General features: G+C 33.1%; 1 non-coding gene across 1 annotated transcript; it reads right to left on the bottom strand.

The window, feature by feature from the left end:
• Window positions 1-16,782: 16,782 nt before the first annotated feature.
• On the bottom strand, window positions 16,783-16,886 carry LOC124099282 (U6 spliceosomal RNA). Its single transcript, XR_006853914.1, has one exon. It is a non-coding gene; the product is annotated as a U6 spliceosomal RNA (small nuclear RNA).
• Window positions 16,887-21,730: the final 4,844 nt, after the last annotated feature.

Here is a 21,730-nt window from a genome sequence, read left to right as displayed (position 1 = left end):
TAATAGGGAAAGAAAATCTGGTTAACTGCTGTTCTGTGTTGATGAGCAATTGGTCCCTAATTAACATGAAGGGATTTCTCTTTTCAGGTTAACTTTATTCGTTATGTCAATAAAGCTTACAGAGGCAACATTCACACAGATTTAGACTCATGAATTTCATAAATTTTTCTGAACTGTGTAAGTCCTCTTAATGCACTAATACCACTTTTTTTTTTTAGCTACTACATCTTGTTCAGTTGTCAAATGAAAGTATAACGGGAAGAAGAAATGTGATGATCTGAACGAATACACAACTTCCTGCATGTGTGCTCAAGGGAGGATTTATTATTGTTTTCCTAAAAATGTTCTAAAGGAGATAGCTGGGAGCTATATCGGCCTCCGTTAAGCTCTGCACATGATGCTAAGGATGAAATATGAATTTCGCAAATTATCTGGAGACAGGATTAGACATTCACTTTGGACTCAGCAAGACAGAGCAGGTGATGTTCTTAAATAACTGCATGATTATCTCAGAAGGATAAACTTTGTATTTCATCATCACCAGCAAAAACAATGAACACTTTGATATGAAAAAGGTTGATTTTGTTTTTAAAAATCAGAATGATTCCAGGAGTAAGGGAGACACTGATTTCCCCACAGAGATTATACGTAGTGGCATCCATTTAGACGAGTTAGACAATAGTTACATTTCAAATCAGTGAGGACAATTACAGTTTAAATGTTGTCTTCCATTGGCATCACGGTGTGCCCGAAGGCTCTCAGGGCAAATGCAATTAAGGAGAATCGTCAAGAATTGATTAGATTTCATGAAAGTACTCTGAAGATTATGGGCTTGCTTACCAACTTTATCTAAATCCTTCATTCAGTATAAGAAGATTCCAGTGAATCTTTGTGGACCTTACTGTCTTACAATTTTTTGGTATCCCTATCCAAACAGCTAGACAGACAGACAGACAGATAGACAACCCCCCTCCCAAGCTTGATGGGTTGCCTTATCTTAACTGATCATATTTTTGCAAGAAAAATATTATAATAACTCTGAGAAAATTAAAACAAGAATCATTAGAGATAACCTACTCAGAATTATTTTCTTGATGCAATCACATTATTCTGAAATCTTTCTATAAAGTATTTTAAAAATAAATTTCAAATGAGATTTCTTATTTATTGTTTCTCTAAACAGAAGTAGAATGTAGCTGAAGTACCCACTAATTGTAAAATTATACTGATTTTATGATTTCTTTTTATTTTGTAATAAAAGATACTTAGAATCCTATAATCTACTTCAATTTTTTTTTCATTTTTGCTTTTCTCCTAGTGCTAATTGCAACAAGAGCCAAGAGTCATTTTATTATACTACATTGATTTTTCACTAATTTCTCACCAGTAGCATTATAAACCCAGTTTATCAGGTTCATAATTTGTTGTCATGTGTTTGGTTAAGAAAGCAACTCTATCTTTTCCTGTTATTTTCTAGATGATTTAAAATATTTTCTTCAGAAATCTTAACCCAAATCATATAAACATTGTAAAACAAGCTTCTAATCTTTATTTCACACCTTCTCTTTCCCTGTTCAACTTTATGGTCTGTGAAACAAAAGCCTTTGAACTATTCTAAGTCATATACTCTCTTAGAACACCTGTGAAAAAGAGGAAATTATAGATATCATTAAAAAGGCAGAAAGCAAAATTAAAGTGAATGAAATCCACTTTTACTTTATCTTCCATATTTCTTTTTATAACCTGTAGGCTCTGGATATCCATAATGCAGGGTACATTTGCAGATAAAAGTGATGGATATATTTCTTTTAAGACTGCCACTTCAGAGGACTGCTAAACCTGTTTGTTTTAGGCAGAATAATTTAAAAAAGCCAACTATTATGACTGATTTCAGGAGCTTTATTTCCTTTTTTATCCCAATGTCTTTGCTCCTGGTTCTTAAAACTTCATAAAACAAAATGAGCCTTTGAGCAAGTATAATCACAAACAAAGAGGGCATAAACATATGTATATGTGTGTATGTATATTTATAACTATGTATTCACTAAGTGACAGAATGGCTGATTTCTTCTTTCAACCTTTTATCTGCAGAGCAGTAAGTGGACTTATTTGCCTCTATAAATCTAAAACTAAAAGCAAAACCTAGAACATTCCTGCTCTTGGATGGTGCAGAAGACATTGGTGTCTCTTTGGCAGTGACGCTACGATGACTGACTGATACCACTCCAGGTCTGACTGAAACTAAGCTTCAAAGTGGCACCTATTCCTTTCTTATTTCATATCCTTTACACCTTATGTTCATTTTCAGAGTGGGTAATTCAGAAATATTTCTATAAAAATGTTACTGAAATAATTCAGTAACACTTTCAGGATATGGGGCATCGAGAGTAAAATAACAACTTGTTACACTTTTTTTTTGTTTTAGATTTTACTAGAAAAGAGTATATATATTTTTATTTGTAAATAAGTATAAATAAAATATAAGCAAATATCAAATTTTTTACTCTGAGTTCAAATGAAACTAATTAAGAGAGTAAATATATGCCATCAAATATGTGAAAAATATGTTTTGTGTATGTTTAAAATAACTCATAGCTCCAGTGATTTTATAATATTCTGATATTAACATATAGAATTAGCAAAGCAAAGAAAAAGAATATACAACTCACATTTGGAAAATGCAAAGATTTGACATAGGTTCTATTCCCAGAGTTACCATAGAAGGTCTCTTAATCTACAAGATTATAGTGTGATTTGAAACATCCCTGAACTAGTTAAAAGGATTTAAATAAGCTCTTTTTCTGCAGAATTCAAATAATTTAAATATTCTGGTAATGGTGAAGGGCAATATAAACAGGCTTTTAATGGTTTGAATATGAAGTGTCCCCCCAAAGCTCCTATTAATGCAGGAATATTCAGAGGTAAAATGATTGGATTGTTAGAGCTGTACCCTCATTAGTGCATTCTAGTTTGAATGAACTGACTAAGTGGTAATTGTGGACAGGTGGGGTGGGGCTGGGGAGGAGGGGGGGTTCTGGGGGATACCCTGGAAGGGCTGTTCTTCCTGGGTCCCTTCCCCTGACCCTCTGCTTCCTGACCACAGCACTTGCTGGGTAACTTTCCTTAGCTGGGCCCTTCGCTGATGATGTGCTGCCTCATTCTGGGCCCAGAGGAATGGAGTCGGCCACCTATGGTTTGAGTCCTCTGAAACTGTGAGCCCCAAATAAACTTTTCCTCCTCTTTAGTTTATCTTGTCAGTGTTTTGGTCACAGTGATGAAAAAGCTGACTAAACCACAGTTGTTCCTGGTACTTTTTGTTCAAGTCATTCATTAGTTTATTTGGTAACTATTTTTAATTTGACAGTAGGTTATAAGTAAACTTGTTCTCAAAATAAAGTTCCTCTTTTCTTAGAGTTCCCAGTGTAATGGACGTTATTATTGTCTTAAAATGTTCCTTTAATGTGCACGGAAAAATATCCACTTTGTAGATTAGGAAGATTCAATCAACTCTGTATTTAGAACTATATAGTACCTTGATATTTTTCAGTAACCTAGTTTAATATCTAATACATTTTAGCTTCTTATTTACCTTTAATAGATATAAATTATACATACAGTACTTATGTTATTTATAAATGCTTTCAGCAATAATATTGTTTGCAAAATAATATGAAACTTACACTATAGGGCAATTACTTTACATATAGGCCCTTCAGATCTTAAGGTTCAAGAAAATCAGATGTACCAACTGAAACATATTTATTCATTTTGAAGATTTATTTATACCAGTAGTCAGAAAGGAAATGAAACATACATTAATTCATCAAAGTGTCAGGCAGAAAGATATCTAAATATATTAACATGGCATGTTTGAAAAAAGAATAGAAACATTAATAGATTAGCTGTGTCTCTCTCATTCACTTTTCTTTTTAACCTTCTCTCCTTTAAGGGATTTCTTAATAAATGTTACTTCATTTGACATTGACTCATTGTCACCAAGTATTCCTATCACACAGTTCAGCTTCTCTCTGTTTTTCATTGTTCACATATTTTTTTTTCTAAATTTTCTTTCTTTCAGTTAATTTAAATCATTGTATTTCTCTTAGAACTTGACTGTCTTCCATGATTTAAGGAATTATATGCTAAGGTATGTACAGTATGTTAATGGGTTTATATATTATTTAAGCTTTCACTCTTTCTCCTTCTTACATTATTAATTCTGTACATTAAAATGTGCACCAATCTGTCAGTTTCATGAGATCTGGCAAATGTATACATCTGAATATATACCAGTTTCTAGTGAATGTGTTTGGATTTATACTTTTTGAAGTTTCCTGAGCTTCTACATTTTTAGTGGAAACACTTCATCAATTTTTGAAAGCACTGAACCACTATTTACTTATTTCTTTTGCCTCATTTTCTTATTCTTGTCTTTTTGGCAACATAATGACTACTATAGTTTGAATATGAGGTATCCTCCAAAAGCTCATGTGTGAGACAATGCAAGAAGGATTGGACGAGAAATGATTGGGTTGTAGCCTTAACATAACCAGTGAATTAGTACTTAATGAGATAATTGAGTGATAATTGGAGGCAGGTGGATGTGGCAGACGATGCGGTTAATTGGGGCGTGGCTATGGGGTATATAATTTGAATCAGGAGAGTGGAGTCTCTCACTCTTGATTCCTGATCATCAGGTGCACTGCTTCTCTCTGCCACGTTCTCCTGCCATGGTGTTCTGCCTCACCTCGAGCCTCAAGGAATGGGGTCGGCCCTCAATGGACTAAAACCTCTGAAATGGTGAGCCCTCAAATAAATTTTTATCCCCTAAAATTGGTCTGGTTCGATGTTTTGTCACAGCAGCGAAAAAGCTGACTAAAACAATGACGTACTTGCCAAGCCATTTCATTTTGTCCCTTGTATCTCTGGCTCTTTTTATTTTTCAGTCTTTTCACATTGTTTTTCAAGTTTATTATATTTTCCCTTGTGTCTAGTCTTACCATTTTATCCATGAATTCTTTATTTGATCTTGTGCTTTCATCTATTTTGCTCAACATTCTTTTTTTCTAGCATCTTATTTTCTTATTTGTTTTTATATCTTTAGTAGAGCTTTCCATATCTTCTCTTTCTGATATTTCAGTTTTAGGAAAATCTCTGGGTCTGCTTCTATTCACAAATTTTTTAAAATCATATTTTGTATTTTCTTGTTTACTCATATGTATCTTGGTGTACAGTAACATCATTGCTTGCCCCTTCCTGTTCTTGATTACTTGGGTGGACAGTGAATCAATGTGATATGTATTTTCATAAGATCTGGTCATTTTTGAAGATTTAATTTGATTAGATTTACTACTAAGTTCAGATATTTTTACAAATAAGATCAGAACTTTTCCTTCTGTGGGATTCGAGTCTGATGAATGATGAGATCCCATAGACCATTTTGTCCTTTATGTTTGAAACTCCACTTTTCAAACTGTACGTCACTCTGAGCTCCATGTCCCACTGTGAGCTCTTTGTTGGAAAGTATTTCCCTCTTTTTCCTGTCTTTGGCTTTCTATGCCTAAAGGTAGCTCCTTGGTGGGATGTGTAGCAGGAAATTATCTCAGGTCTCCTGTAGTTTCTTGTTACTCCCTCTATGGTGGACGCTCCACTTTCTTAGTATACTGCCAATAAGGAGGAGAGCCGTAGATCTTTTATTTCTTAATATTGACAATCTTTTCCATAAATTAGTTTACTGTGTTTCTTTGCATAGTAGTTTTCCAATGATTTCAGGGAATTTCTGATATTTTATTGGGTCTAAACTGTTGTGTGGTTAGAGTGAAAGTAATAATCTATAGCAATACAAAAAACTACAAAAATAATTCTTGCTGTCTCTCTTTTTGTGATATAGGGTGTTGTTGTTGTTATTGTTGTTAACTTAAAAACATTAATACTAAGACCTTCCATCACATTGGTTAATGAGATACTGGGAAGCATTAACTCTAACATTATATAAGTCCTCTTACTGCTTTGTTTTTTAGGCCAATTATTTTGAAAATGATAAATACTGTACTAATATTTTCAGCAAAGGAAATTGCATGTTATTTTTGGTGAAGTTATTAAATATTAAATCCTCATTGCAATTTGGGTGTTTTCTCCTATATGACTTTATTCTGCTACCCAAAGTGTCTTAGTTTGTACTTTTTCCTTTATGCTTTCAAATACTATTGTAAAATTTTCCTTAGACTATGTTTAAGGAAAACCTGATAATGGTATTTATATATCATGCAATTTACTATTCAGTTTAGGTGCTTTGTTTAGAATATTGTTTATTTTTGTCAATTATACTTCCAAACATTGTATAATTTTCAAATATTGTAATGCAACCTGCTCCTTTATTGTTTGACAGGAAAGAGAAACAGGAGAACAAAAAGTGAGCTATCAAGTTTCTGAAAAATCTGTTTTAAATACCTGTCAGGTGTTAAATGTAGAATATATTAATAAACATAACAGGCTTGAAGTTATGTACTACTGAGAACAACTAAAAAATTAATGCCCATTTCCCTCTCAGGTTCAGCTTGGGTCAAGACAATCTCTTCTTTGAAATTGCCAAAATAACCAAAAATTCATTTAGCTTTTTATGAAAATGTTAGATGCAATTTAGTCATCACTCTCACATTATCATAATAAGTCTTCTTTAAGGAAAGCATTTGGTACTGATTGGCATTGGCAACTAAGAAAATCTCATACTTGCTATTTTTTTTCCCTTGACATGGCTTAAACAGCACTTTGTTTTATACTGTGCAATATGCTGACGAGGAGTCTTTAAGGTACTGAAATATTCATGTTCTGATCCATTGCAATCATTCCCTAGTGCCTTCTTGGTTTTTCAAGAACAAAACAAAAAGTGACTATATCAGTATCAGCAGTATTGGGACCTTTCAAAATAAACTTTATAAATGGAGTATTTCAGAACCTTTTTAGTGTGCAAAAAATATACTACTGAAACTAAACAAACTTGGTGATGTCTTAATCTTCATATAATTCATAAAGAATTTTAATAGTTATAGCCAGATAAGTATATAAATATTGAGGTACAGTGCTTGAAAATTATTTCTACTTGTAAAATGTAAATGATTATATTGTATCCAGGTATCATGCTTTACATCTGAAAAACAATAAAAACCAACATGTAAATTAATGTAATTATATAATATCTTCCTTGTCTTCAACTAATATGTATGAATGAAGAAACTTCAGAGGCATGTGACAATTAAATACATTTTATGTCAATATAAAAATAATAGGACTATAATAGGCCTCTATGGTCCTGTTGGAAACTGGATTAATTTAGTAATCACTTTTAAGATGTAGTAGAGAAAAATATGATCTCATTTATTCATTTCTTGGCAAAGCAGTTTTATTAGATATTAGCCTGAGTTTACTGAATAAACTTGCAAATATTTCAGTAGATTTTTTAAAATGAGTTCATATGGCTCTATTTACACACTCTCAAAATGTCAGCCTAGAAAACAATATCTACTCTGAAGGTATTGTTTTCATCCACTCTCCTAGGGTACATTCAAGTGTCTTTGACTCCTGGCATGGCATGTGGTGGTCTTCCCTTTGTAGGATGAAAACATTCAGAAATCTTTGTGCTAAACTAGAATCCTTCTGAGCAGCATTTAGAAAACTGGTTAGGTGAACATTTATGATTCTAAAACATATATGTCACAAAAAAGAATCCAAAATATTCTGAAGGTAGTTGGCATACATTGAACTCAAAAAATTAGTAACTTTCAGAAAGCTGTATAAAGAAGATTTGGGGTCTCTCAACATAGTGTTAACACACTAATTTCAATTAGAGGAACAGATCTAATATAGTAGAATAAAACAGTATCAATTTGGACAAGAAGTAAAATGCAAGGGAGGTAGTGTCAGGTTACTGAGAACTATTTTTTTCCCTCAAATCTAGTATACTAACATTAAAATTTGGGATGTATTCATCCCATTATAGTAAAGGGTATCTGTTTTGTAGTAGCAATGTTACCATTGAAAAAGAGCACACATTCCAATCAGAAGTTTAGAAGTTTACAATTTCAATTGAGGGCATACTACATAAGATTTATTATGATTATTTTTATTTTGGGATAAATATAAATTTGAGTGAATATAATGTAAGATTAAGTGAGTAGTGCATATTGTAATTATTTTGGGGCAGTGATTTAATCATTGTTTTAGGTAGTCTTACAAGTATTTATTTAAATTCTGTCATTGGAGATACAATAATGAATGTAGTTTCTTCTTGAACAGTCTAATAGGAAGACACTGGTTTTGGCTTGAATCTGTAATGTCCCCCAAATACTCATGTATTAAAGGTTGTTCCCCACTGCAGCAATGTTCAGAGCTAGGGCTTTAGGGAAGTGTCTGGATCACGAGGACACTAGTTTCATCAGTAGATTATTGATTCATTGATGAATTTGTAATCTGAATGAACTATTGAGAGGTCATGGAAACTCAAGGTGGAACCTAGTTGGAAGGAGTTCCCTGGGGGGCTATATCTTGACCCTGCTCTTCTCTCCTACTTCCCACCCTCCATGAAACAAGCAGCTTTGCTCCTCCAAATCCTTCTGCCATGATGTTCTGCCTCAGCCCAGGCCCACAGCAGTGGAGCTGGCTTGAACTTGGACTGAGACCTATAAAACCACGAGGCAGCATAAATCTTTCCTCATTTATGTTGCTCTTTTCAGTGACAAAAAGCTGCCTAATGCAATAATACCCAAATATGACACATGACTGCATTTTTTAAAAAAGAATTTTGTATATATTTTTAGTTGTTGATGTATCTTTATTTTATTCATTTAATATATGCTTCTAAGAATTGAACCCAGTGCCTCACCCAGGATAGGCAAGTGCTCTACCACTGAGCCACAATCCAAGCCCCTGCATATTTTTATAGCCCAAGATAACTGTATGTTATAAAGAATAAAAATATGATACTGTGAGAAAAACTTACCTAATAAAATACAGAAACTTTCATATTAGACTAAAGGTAAGATTTTATGAATTTGGATATTTATTGCATTAAGTTGGATGGGTAGAGGGAGCCATATTTTTTCCTGAGACATAATAATGAAGCTTTGTGTTTTTCCAAGGAACTGAAATTCAGTCAGTACAACTGGAGACCAGAGATTGAGGGAGAGTATAAAATGGATCTGGAGGGCTATGCGAGCAATCCAGAATTTTCAGGTTTTATTTCTTTGGTCTCTTTTAATTGAAATGAGAGAGTCATTAAAACTATGAATTATGATGGAATGGTTAATTTAGAGTGTTATAATGACCAATCTGGGTATAGTTAAGGAAAACATTTTGGAGTAGGCCAGAGTGAGTATCTTAGGCACTTTTGTTGCCATCTTGAGGAGAGAGATTGCTAGTTTGGATGACAAGAAGGGCAACAAATATGTAGCTTTGTGATCAGATATCAGATATACACAGATTAACCATTAATAACAGTTTTTAATTGCATATGGATGCTTAAGGAAAAGATTGCATTACTTAGTCCATTAAAAATAATTACTAAATTTATGCTATTTACTACTTCAGTAATTGGTTATGAGAGTAAATGAATAAGACAGTCTATTTATTCATGCACATTACATCACGTAATAACAGTTTTCTGGGCTTTGTAACTAGAAGGATGTAGTTGCGATTTCTAAGAGAAGTAATAAGAATCTCCCAGATTTATATGCAGTTTAGTAGGGGAGATAATAAATGAATAGTGAATTAGTATTGGATTTTATTTGTCTCTGCAATACTCAAATGTTTGAGAAGTCTGATATTTAAGGCTACAAAGCATAGAAGGGTACATCTGCAGGGACAAACACAATTTTGGGTCCATGGAATTCAGAAGGCAATGGAGGTTGGTTCAGAGATGTGATGTTACATTAAGTAAGAGGAAGATATTTTGGTATCTATAGAGCAGGAGGTTGAATATAACAACAACAACAACAACAACAACAACCTGCATATCTCAAAATAGTTCAAAGAAAGGATTTTCAATGTACTCACTATGAAGATATGAGATGAAATGTAAAGTGATGGATATACCTGCATTCTGTCATTATTTGGGGCATACATGAATCAAAACATTGCATTTTACCTGATAAATATGTGTAATTATTATAAGCCAATCAAAATTAAAAAAAAACCCTTGAGTTTTTGAAGTTATATATGGTATCTCTAGAAAGAATTTTAGGACTTGAGGAACAAGATAACTGTGAAGTACTCAAATATTTCATTCAAATTGATGGAGGTGGTTCCCTGAGAAAAACTGAGAAATTTCAGATAAAGAAAAGTCCAAAGACAAGATTTCAGGCGAGCTCTGTGATTGTGAATGCTTTTAGGAAATAGGAAGTTGTCTGGTGAAGTTTCAGGTAAACTGAGGGATGAAAATGAAATTTGACATTTGATTTTTGAATATGGATATCATTGAATTCATTAGTAAATACTATTTTGTTGAGCTGATAAAAACAGAAGTTGGTCTGGAAGAGGAGTGGGATAGAGAAATGGATAAGATGTGCATGAACATACCTAAACTCTACAACTCCAAATGTATGGGTGTACTTTCTACAAATGAGGACATTGAGCTGGGGTGGTTAAATCCCTTACCTATGACACAAGGGAATGAAATCATGAGATCTGAGGCTGTGTTCTTTGTAGTGCATGACAAAGGAAGAGCCATAATCCTTTTACTTTCTTTGCAAGTCTTAGAATCTACTTATTCATTTCTAAAAACTCTGAGGATGATTTATTTCATATCTGGGATAATTGGCAGAGCATATAATTCTGTATCTGTATGAGATAGTGGGTAAGTGTGTATGTCCACTGTGTGTGTCTGTGTGGTGACTTTTTAGAGGTATTGAATCTAGTATAAATCATTCCTGTGTGCAGCATGAGTGTCTGTAGTGCTTGCAGTAGATTGAACTATTGCTTTCAACACTTTACTCCCTCTTGCAAGGTAATATTGCTATGCCCTGCCTCTCTTTGCCCCATTGAGAATATATATAAACATTCTATGCCACATTCTGGCATTCAAACTAAAACCATAAAATAGAAATTGAAAGGAAGGTCACTAAAATTTCCACTGGGTTCATTGTACTGGTCTTATTTATTCTCTCATCGTGTAGGACTGTCTATGAATATTTTCATGGCTGTTAATTCTATTATCCTTGAAGGTAACTTTAGAGTATGAAGGGGAAATTAATAGCTTGTCCTGTTTATAAGGATGACAGTGAAGTATTCAGTTTGTGTCACTAACAGTTCTTTTGATCCATTAGCTACTTAAATTGTTTCCTAATATGCCAGAGTGTAATAATTAAGTGACAGTTTATCCTCTCTAATTTGCAAAAACTAAACAGAGATTAATAACTGATATTTAATGATATAATTACTATAAAAAGCAAGGCAAGGGCATATATATATAAATATAATTTTTTAAAGGAATCAAATATTTTAATAGCTTACCTGATTACTTAGATTTTTAAATTTTATCAGGAATTTAAATTTTATCAGGAGTTCACTGATGGTTTTGAACAGCTCACCTGGTTATTTTAAACCTGTTAATTCATTTATTCTCCCTTTGAAGGGCAGCATGCACTATCCAGTGAATTCCTGGTAGTTTGGTCACGTTTCAGACTTTTACGATGTGTGTGTAGTAAAGACAAACTGGTGCAGGCCAGCTTGGCCATCTGTGTTTGGAGGAGGAGCATCGCTTTGTTCTCTATGGCGTTTCTTTGCAGTAGCTCTGGACATAATTGTGCCTATTTCCCATTATTTTCTTTGGGAAAAAATACAATCATTAAGTTTTCTTAGCTTCATCTAAACTTCGACACTTTTCTCTGTTTTTCTTATTGCTAAACAGCTGAAAAGTAAATTTTCAGTTGGCTAAGGAATTTTATACAACATTATTTTAAAAATAATCTTTCTCTTTAAGTTTATTTTCTCTGATTATGTGGCCTTGAAAATATACATCTGAATTTCATAAAATGAATTGATCTTTTGAATAGAGTTAATTTTTAATGTGATTAAGATAGTTTCTTTCTATAAACCTTTTTATATTCAATCTAAATTCAAAGGTGGTTGTGGTCCATTGCCAAAGTATATTCCAAATCCACCTTCTCCATCCCATATCAACAGCCCCTCTTTAGTCCAAACCTCCTAAGCTGCTTTAGTGCTTTCAGTCTGGTCTCCTTGCTTCCTTGTCTGAGTTCCTAAAACAACATTCTCCAAAGAAACACCCAAGATGATCTTAAAAAAATAAAAATAAAAATAAAAATCTGCATGATACCATCTCCTTTGAACAAAATTATCTGATAGATTTCCCTGCAATTAAAATAGAAGGAAAACATTCTTTTATGTTCTATAAGAACATCTGACTTTTGTCCTGCTATATGATTCTTCTTCTTACTCTATATACCCTAGACAAAGTAGCTACTCTCTTCTCATTGTATATTTCACAGTTAGGTCTTTGATTTGGAATACTTTAACACTGTGTATTTGCATGGTTATTATGCCCTTTTGCAAGTTTCAATACAGATTTATTTAGAGATGTTGCCTGACATCTTTAACTGTAAATATCATGTATCTCCCCTTAGCTCATTGACCTTACAATTTATTTCATCTTAGTAACATATTTGTAGTTTCAAAATTATCTTGCCTTTAGAGATTGTACATTTTTCATAATGTTAACAACTAAAACTCCAGTGACTAACAAAATTTTTGATATATATTAGATATTCAAATTACTTTAAGGGTCAATTTAAGGATTTAATATTCAGTTAAACACAACATTATTGCAATATGCATTTTTGTACAGAATCTGTGGAAGTTGGTATTTATTTCACAGATACGGTAAGTGAGATAAATACCTAAGACCCTTCCTGAAAAGGCATATGACTTTATATAATTCCCCTTGAGAGAGGACAAAACCAGAGTTTATGATGAGATATGACATCATTGATTAGATTATGTCATAATGGGCAATGGTGAAAGGAATTTTTCAGATAATACTCTAATCAGTTCACATTTAGTTAATAAAAGAGCAGATAGTCCTGGTGGGCCTGATCTAATCAGATGAATTCAAAGGAGACTGAAAGCAATAACAGAAGCCCTCTTTTCAGCCTCGTAGAAGTAAAATATGTTGTGGAGAGGGTTAAGTTACAGGGAACATTTGATGTCGAGGGCTGTGAACAATCCTAAAACCATATGTGGCTGATGCAAATTCAAAATGGCACAGTTACTTTGGAAGACACTCTGGAACTTCTTCACCAGGGGAGGAATATACTTACAAAATACCCCACACTATGTATGTACTGCTAAGAATTGAAGACACATGTCCACACAAAACCTACATAGAATTGGTCATGGACACATTATTTATAGTAACAATAATGGAAACAACCCAGATATCCATCAACTGGTACATAGGTAAAAGAAATGTATATGCCATAGAATATTATTTGTCAGTAAAAAGGAATGAAGAACTTACAAATGCTACAACATAGATGTAATATTAAAAGTGACATAAATGTCACTTTTAATTGTGACATTTTTCAGAGTTTATACAGAATGAAAATCTTTTTAACCTTAGGAAGTTTGAGCAATCACCTAATTAAAGATTTGCAAACATCCTTCTTACACACAAAATGTATGTGAAAATATAACTGAAAGAATATGATTATTAAAGGTCACAAACTTTAAGATTCCATTTTTGTGATAACAGAATAAGCAATTTCATGGAAATGCAGAGTAGAATAGCTTTTGTCTATATCTAGGGGTGAGAGGCAAGTATAGTGACTGGTAAAACATCTGGGATTTTTTTTTGTTGTTGTTTGTATGTGTGATAAAAATGTTTAAAATCAATTGGGCTGATAGCTAGTCACTATTTTGTCAATATACTAAAACCATTGAATTACAGTCTTTAAAAGGTAAATTGTAGGGTAGGTAAATTATTTCAATTGATCACAGAATAAGCCATGTACCAAAATTAGTGGTTTAAAGCATGTTGTGTGATATCTTTCTCATGTAATACACCTGAGAAGAGTCATTTAAGTCTGTGGGCTGGTTCTACTTCATGTATATGTGCCCTATAGCTCATTCAAATGTCCAGATTTCTTCCATTTTTATTTTTTTCCATTCCCAAGATCATTGTACTTTTACTTATTATGCTCAAACCCTATTCGTGAAGGCACTAGTTGAAGTATGGGATTTATCTCCTAAATTCAGAATAACCCCCCGGGCAGAGTGAAGAATACATACCATCCCCTAATCTATTACCTTTATACATTCCATCTTTAAGCCTTAAATGAAATAATGAGATTTATTTTATATAAAGAAATCTTATTCTCTAAACCATTTACTGCCTAAAATAGTTGTGAATACACTTAAAAAAAGTAATGTTATATCTTTTGTGAGCTAGAAATTTGAGGTGAATAAAAATCTTGTATTTTGGTAGGATGATTTTTTTATTACACTGAATTCTGTTAGAAATTTGAATTAAAGTCATTCAAGTATAAAAAACTACCTCAATTCGATATTTGAATTTCACATCGTTTTCTTCACAACGAGTAACAAAGATGTTAAATGTCAGTTATGTTCCTGAGACTTTTTACTTCACTTTTAATTGTGATATTTTTCAGAGTTTATGCAGAATGAAAATCTTTTTAACCTTAGGAAGTTTGAGCAATCACCTAATTAAAGATTTCCAAACATGCCTTATACTTCTACAGTCCAGCTTTTATTTCAGTAATGTTGAAAAGTTCGTCTTTCCTGTGAGGTATAACCCAGAGAGTGAGACCATCCTTCTTACACACAAAATGTATGTGAAGCTCAAACATAAGTGAAGCTCTTTCAATTTTTCTCTTTTTGTGAAAGCAATATGCTCCCTGGTAAGTAGAAGTAAGGATAAAAGTATAAAATTTGTGTTTGGGTCTTCTAAAACATCAGCATCCCCTTTATGTGTTTGTGGATTGAATGAGTTTGTATGAACTTCCATCTTGATAAAGTCGATTCATCCCTGATTAGGTAGACAATGCATTTTTCTGTTGAAAATGTATTAGAGAATAGTCTACAACCACAAAAAATTGGAAGTAGGAGTCAAAGTTAAGTCTTCTTCAGGTAATATACAAAGAACAGCAATGAAAACTTTGCGCAGAAATTTTTCAGAAGTTTTGCTTCATAATAACTAGAAAACTTTAAAGATTTTAAAGATAGTACATTCTATTACTTTTGTAGTCACAGTTCAAGAATGTAATTAAAATTAAAATGTAAAATCCTTAAGGAAAGTAATGCAAAATGGTATTACCCTTAGAAAATGCCTCTGTTTCCAGCCTACATCACTGAAGAATAGTGCATTTGGTGGGCTTTTCAAATTACTGTACTGAAAGCACATCACCTCTCAAGTCATAGATGAGACTTCAGTTCTAGAAAAATGAATTCTAACTATAATTGCCTCATACTCAAGAATACTAGAACGCATATTAAAAAAACCTTATTTTTGCAGTTTGGGGTCCTTTCTAGAAAACTGAATAAGAAGTTGAAGAGTATAAGAAGAAAATATGTTCAGTGATTCTTTTTGTAGAGTTAAGCTTTGATTTCTTTTTTTGTATTAGACTTATCAGAAAACTTGTAAGTTCACCATTATTTTTCAGCACTGTTACATAATAAAGAATTAAGCCCCAAAGAATATTATTTAGACTAGCTCATAACTTTATACCAAATAAGTAGCAGAATTTTAATTCAACCTCACACTTTCTGTTATCAATTTCTATTTGAATAATGAGACTGACATAACTGCTGCTCATTATACAAGCACAGAAACCTCTCATAGGAAAGAGTAGAGGAACACAGGCAATATATCATCCCAAACATTTGCAGATAGGTTAGCTTTACAAGAAAAAAGGCTCCAGGATGATAATAACTGAGATATGCTTGTTCTTTCTACAAGGACAGAGGGTGAAGGTACTTCATAAGTAAATTTAGCTATAGCAACTTGGCATTTCAAATATATTACAAATGCAATTGTTCGGGAAGAAGATTTTTCTCAAAAGAAATATATATATATATGGCTTGTGTTTTTGAATATTCAGTTTTTTTTCCCCTCCACAAAAACCCTTTGCATACTCCATCTATTCTCCTTTGAGCAGTGCATGGTTAGAAATCAAATCATACATACATGGTCACTGGATTTATTTAGGTTCTCTTGGTGACAAGTAGGAGCCAAGGGTTCAGGCAGTGCAACTAGCGTGTGCATTCAGGTTTCTTGGGTATCAGAGAGCGCATAGCAGTGAGGACTATGGTGCTGCCTGTCAAATGCTTTCATTTGTCGAATGGAACTTTGGGTGGATGTTTTGGAGAGATTTATGGGATTTAGGATGAAGGTAGGCAGAAAATCACTTTTGGAGCCTGAGGTTTGAAAGAGGAATATCACATGCACATGGGAGGCCTAGGGCTGAGAATTAGCTGTACATGTTATCTATTGGGGGTTCATAAAAGAAAAAGTGACTGCTGCACTAGAAACCTTGAGCATCCAATGCTGAGGATCTACCAAAGAATACCCTTACATCATATGTGACTTCAGTTACACATCATAACACTTGGTTAACATATTCCACATCTGTACATATGCTAAAAAGAATTTTTTATTCTTTAAGGATTTTAATTGCTGTGGGAGGGGGTGTAGAAAGTACAGATTGGCATCTAGAGGTTGCTGGATGACTCCAGGCCAGGATCTGCAAGTGATCAGCAAAACATCAGGAATGCGGCAAAAATCTGCATGGTATCCTTGCACAGGGGCTGTGCAAATCTTCTCTGTATTGTTCCCATTTTAGTATATGTCTGCTGTAGGCAGCACTCTGGAGAATAATTTGAGTGAGAGTAATCACAGAAATTTTCAGAGGATAATAATAAGACTAGTCTCTGAAAAACTGGAGAAATTTCAAGTTCAGGGCTGGTAAGGAGAAGCCTTGGAAAAGACAACCAGTTTTCAGTTAAGATTCCAGAAAAGATAAATAGTAGGAGAAATAGTAAGCCAGAAATACAACACAGTCACAAAATACTAAAACAAATGTCATCTCAAATCAGATCACTACCTAACTGGACAAATTGATCTGCTTCTGTTTATATTGCCTGACAGAAAGCCAAACTTTTCTAGAGACTCAATTTAGTTCTTAAATTCTTTATATGTAATCTTTGGCATTAGCACAAATTTATATCTGTAAGCCAGGAGAAAGGATAAAAGATGAATGGAAATAAGAAAGAGAACAAGAGATCAAAGACGGCACAGCCAAAAGTGATCATAGCCATAGAAACAGCCAAAGATGATCCAGGTATTGAAATTGTCAAATCAATGTTTTTGTAAGGCTTATTATCATATTGGTCTCTTGAGAAAATAAGATGATTAAGCTGAAATAGAGGTCAGTATGCAAGAATAAAAGCATACTGCTCACACAAGTGCAAAAAACATTAAAACATATAACTAAATTATAGAAGGAGAGAATGAGTAATACATTTGAAGACACAATGTCAAATAATTTTTGAAAACGGCACCAATCATAAAATCACTGGTTAAAGATGTTCTAGGTCAACTGATCTTGTTTTGGAAGATTTCAGTTGTACATTTGTGTCCATACAGTATCTGCAACTATTTTTATAGATATTGAACCCACATTTTACATTGTTTTTAGTGTATGAGAAGTGTGTTGCCAATTTGATAAAAACATGAAGGAATTTGGAAAACTAATGAGAATTTTAAAATATATTGCTATAGGTATTGTGTATGGCAAGTACTGTTTCAGGGTAGAGTGAAAGCAGACACTACTGGCTCATGTATAGGAGTACCCCCATAGCTACAGTGTCATTTGTGGATGGAATTACTTACAGTCAAGAAGGAAAAAGTGTACAGAACAAAAATTATTTTGAAAGAGAGATTGACACAGAGAAACACTATATTCATGTGGCTTTTATTACAATATATTGTTAAAATTATGATGTTATTGTTGTTTCCTTCCTTTCTTCTTTGTCTGGGATTGAACTCGGGACCTAGTTAGGTGCTTTATCACTGAGCTACAACCCCAAGCCAGTGTTTTTGTTAATCTCTTACTGTACCAAATTTATAATTAAGCTCTACCATGGGTATGTATATGTAAGAAAAAACATAGTAAATATTGAGTTCAGCAGCCATTTAAATATATGTTAAATATATTTCCGGTAGATAGGGGCAGGGGAGGGCCTACTGTATTTCCCGTGTTTTACATTTAAATAGTTACATTTAAAATACATTAAAATAGTTTTACATTTAAATAGAAAATATTAATGTTACTTATTTACCTTCATTAATCAAGCTTCTTTTCCTAGATTAGCTCTTGTGACATACCCACTAAACTCCATCAGACTCTTAAAATACCCTTTTGTGACCATTATCCTACTCTTAAAATTGCTGAATCTCATTTACATAGAATAAAAGTTTATATCTCAAACTTGTCCCTTCATCTTCTGTCTGTAGCTGAAGCCTTACTCTCTCCTTATGGCACTTCTACAGAAGGTTTCAATAGAGGATGCCGTACTCCTCTGTGCCTATTAGGGAGCAGAAATATGGGAAAGCAGACTTTCGTGTTGCTGACTGCAGCTCTGAATGAATTTCCATCCCTCATCTGTAAAATTCCCCATCTTTGAATCTCACCCTTTCACACTCTAGCTTCCAGTAGTGCTTTTGTAGGAATCACCTGCTGGCAAACACATCAAAACTCATTTCCTGTTCATGATCATTGTCTGCAACAGTGCTCTCAAAATTCCTGGTTGTTTCCGTAGCCACTGGTTGAACATTTCCCTAGGTAGGTCTTTAATTTCATTGACAATCAGGTTTCTACCTTACCACCCTTTCACACCTGAAGCAGTGTTCTTCCATGACTCCATTTCACTTCATTGGTTTGAATTTTATGCATCTTGCTCTTTATTTATACATATAATTTCATCCCTCTGTGTCCTTGAAAAATCTCATACCCCACAAGAAATAAAACCAAAAATCAGCTCATGGAATGGCACCAAATTAATGCAAAAACTATTCTTGCAGTATTACCACTGTTAACAGAATTCAACACTCATTTCTCAGCCCTCACTTCTATTAACTTCCCTGCAACATTTGCTACACTCCTTCAGTCCCTCCTAGACAGAGATCTCTTATTGGTTTCTAGGACCCTATACTTTATAATAGTCCTCCTATCTCTTTGACATCTCTTGTGAGAATATATTACCACTTACTTCTAATATCCCAGGCCACTTAATACTATATGTCCAAAATCACTCCTAAATCTAGACATATCTGTCTACCTGATTGGCTTGTATTTTTTGATATCTTATATGTATCTGAAAATTTGCATGCCAAAGTCAACATGTAATTTGCATGCCAAAGCCAACATGTAATTCCCTGACCTCACATCTGTTCCCCCTTAGCATAGCATGTTGGCAACCCACAATGGCAATTCTTATGCAATGTAAAATTGTTCTCTTTTTGGTTCCCATTTTCCTTGGGCAATGTACCTTGTCAGAGAATGATTGTCTAGATTTTAGTAAGAGTTCTTTAACTTGTACTCAACCAGGGTCTTTTAAACCCACATCCCTTCTGCTTATGATTATGGAAAGCCCCGTGGGAAATAATGAATGTATCCAGAATGAAAATATGATTATGGGTCCTGCAGGGAACAGTTGTCGGCCAGCTAAATAAAGACTCTCCAATTCGGACAAAATGGACGTGGTATGTTTTCTGAGCCATCTGTCCCATAGCAATCCCAGCCCTTAGAAACCACTGACATACTTATTGTGGTTGTAAATTTGATTTTCTGATTATTTAATATAAAATGGAATTGTAGCACACTGACTTGTATCTAACTTCTTTCTCAAAAATATAACATTTTTGAGGTTCTATGAGGTATCATATATCATCAGTTTATTCTTATTGTTAAATAATATTCCTTTGTATGGATTTACCACATTCATCTGTGCATTCCCAATTGATAAATATGTATCATATCCACATTTTGGGTACTACAAATAATGGTCCCATAAACATCAATGTAAAAGACTTTATGTGGGCATAGTTTTTCGTTCCTCTTTTGGTGTACACCTAGAATTGAAATTGCTGGGTTTATGTTGAACTCTTAGAAAAATGGAATGTTTCACAAAGTGTCTGCATCATTTTACATTCCCAATAGCAATAGATGAGGTTTCCCATTTTTCAATATGCTCATCAACATTTGTTTTGCCTACTTTATTATAACCATCATAGTGGGTATAAAGTGGTTGCTTATTGTAGCATTGGTTTGCATTTCCCTATTGACAAATAATATTGAGTATCTTCCTGTGTCTTTACTAATCACCTGTATATCTTCATTGATAAAATATCCATTCATATCTTTGTTCATTTTTGACAATGCAGTTTGTTTTACTGTTATATTAGAGATTTTTATTAGATATGTTCTATAAATATTTTTTACCAAGTTTATTTTCCTGTTTGCTTTTCATTTCACCTTCTTAATTAGGCTTTCTCTGACCATGATGGAACTAGCCATTTAGAACTGGACAACATTTGCTTTGAAAATATTTTATCCATATTTCATATTGACATCTAATATGATAGATCTTATTTAATTAGTTTAATGGCTTTCTCTACTATAAAGTTGATGAAAAAACAATTTTGTCTGTTTTCATTGCTTATAAACTTTCTTTCTAGTCTGTCAATATAATTATTTGTAATTTGAATAAAAATATATTTTAAAAATCATATAAAATAAAAATACTTAAGATAACCATCATTCCCTTTTTTGTTCTGAAATTCTAGCTATTAAGTATTATAATAAAATATGTTAAAAATTTTTTATCGGTATTATGCATTTAAAGAAAATGAAAATTTAAAGTTAAAATTCATAAGGGCATGTTGTTTATCTGTAAAAGGACACCAGCAGTCCATGTAATTTCATTATGCTTTTTATTTTTAAGCTGTTCATAAGTAGATAAAAATTGATCAGTATTCAGTAATGTACACAACACCTATGACCTTTTGCCAACTTTGGAAAATTAGTATTATTGTCTTGTTCTTATCTTGCAGTTAGTTCTACAACTAAATCAATCTTGAGTTTGTTTTTAGCTTCCTGCCTACTTGGGTTTAGAACTAATCTATTACAAGCTGTCTGAGGTTCTTTGTTGGCTCTTAAAGTAATCTTATCCCTAATGCTTTCATACAGTAGCTATTTAATCTTCTTCATAGAGTAGGCAGAATAGCCTTACACTTTACTTTTCTAATAAAATGTTTTTTAGTTAAGAATTTTAATTAAGAGAAGAATTGGGCTATAATTAAAGCACACCTGGAACATATCCATATAATAGTTTAGCTTCTATAAAATTATTCTTGAATTGCTAATTTTTATGTGATGGAAATGAAAATGTACATATTTTAAAACAGGATTTTAACAAAAAAATGAGAGAAATTGTTTCCATTTCTTAGAAGTTGGAGAAAGTAAATGGAATTTTATTTTTCAAATTGAAATGATTATTTCTGATAAATGTGAGCAAGTCATTTTTAGGAAAATAAAATGAGTAACATATACTTGGCATATTACAAATCTTAAAGTATTGAGCAAAAGCATATGTTTAAATTTGTGGGTGTGGCAAATCATGTATTTTACATACTAAATAGAGAAAA

This window comes from Marmota monax, unplaced genomic scaffold (assembly GCF_021218885.2).
Source record: "Marmota monax isolate L192 unplaced genomic scaffold, Marmota_monax_Labrador192_F-V1.1 WCK01_AAM20220418_F8-fsc00011, whole genome shotgun sequence".
In the NCBI taxonomy this organism is placed as follows: domain Eukaryota; kingdom Metazoa; phylum Chordata; class Mammalia; order Rodentia; family Sciuridae; genus Marmota; species Marmota monax.
The sequence above is the reverse complement of the archived record's forward strand: the minus strand, read 5'-3'. Positions and strand labels throughout refer to the sequence as shown.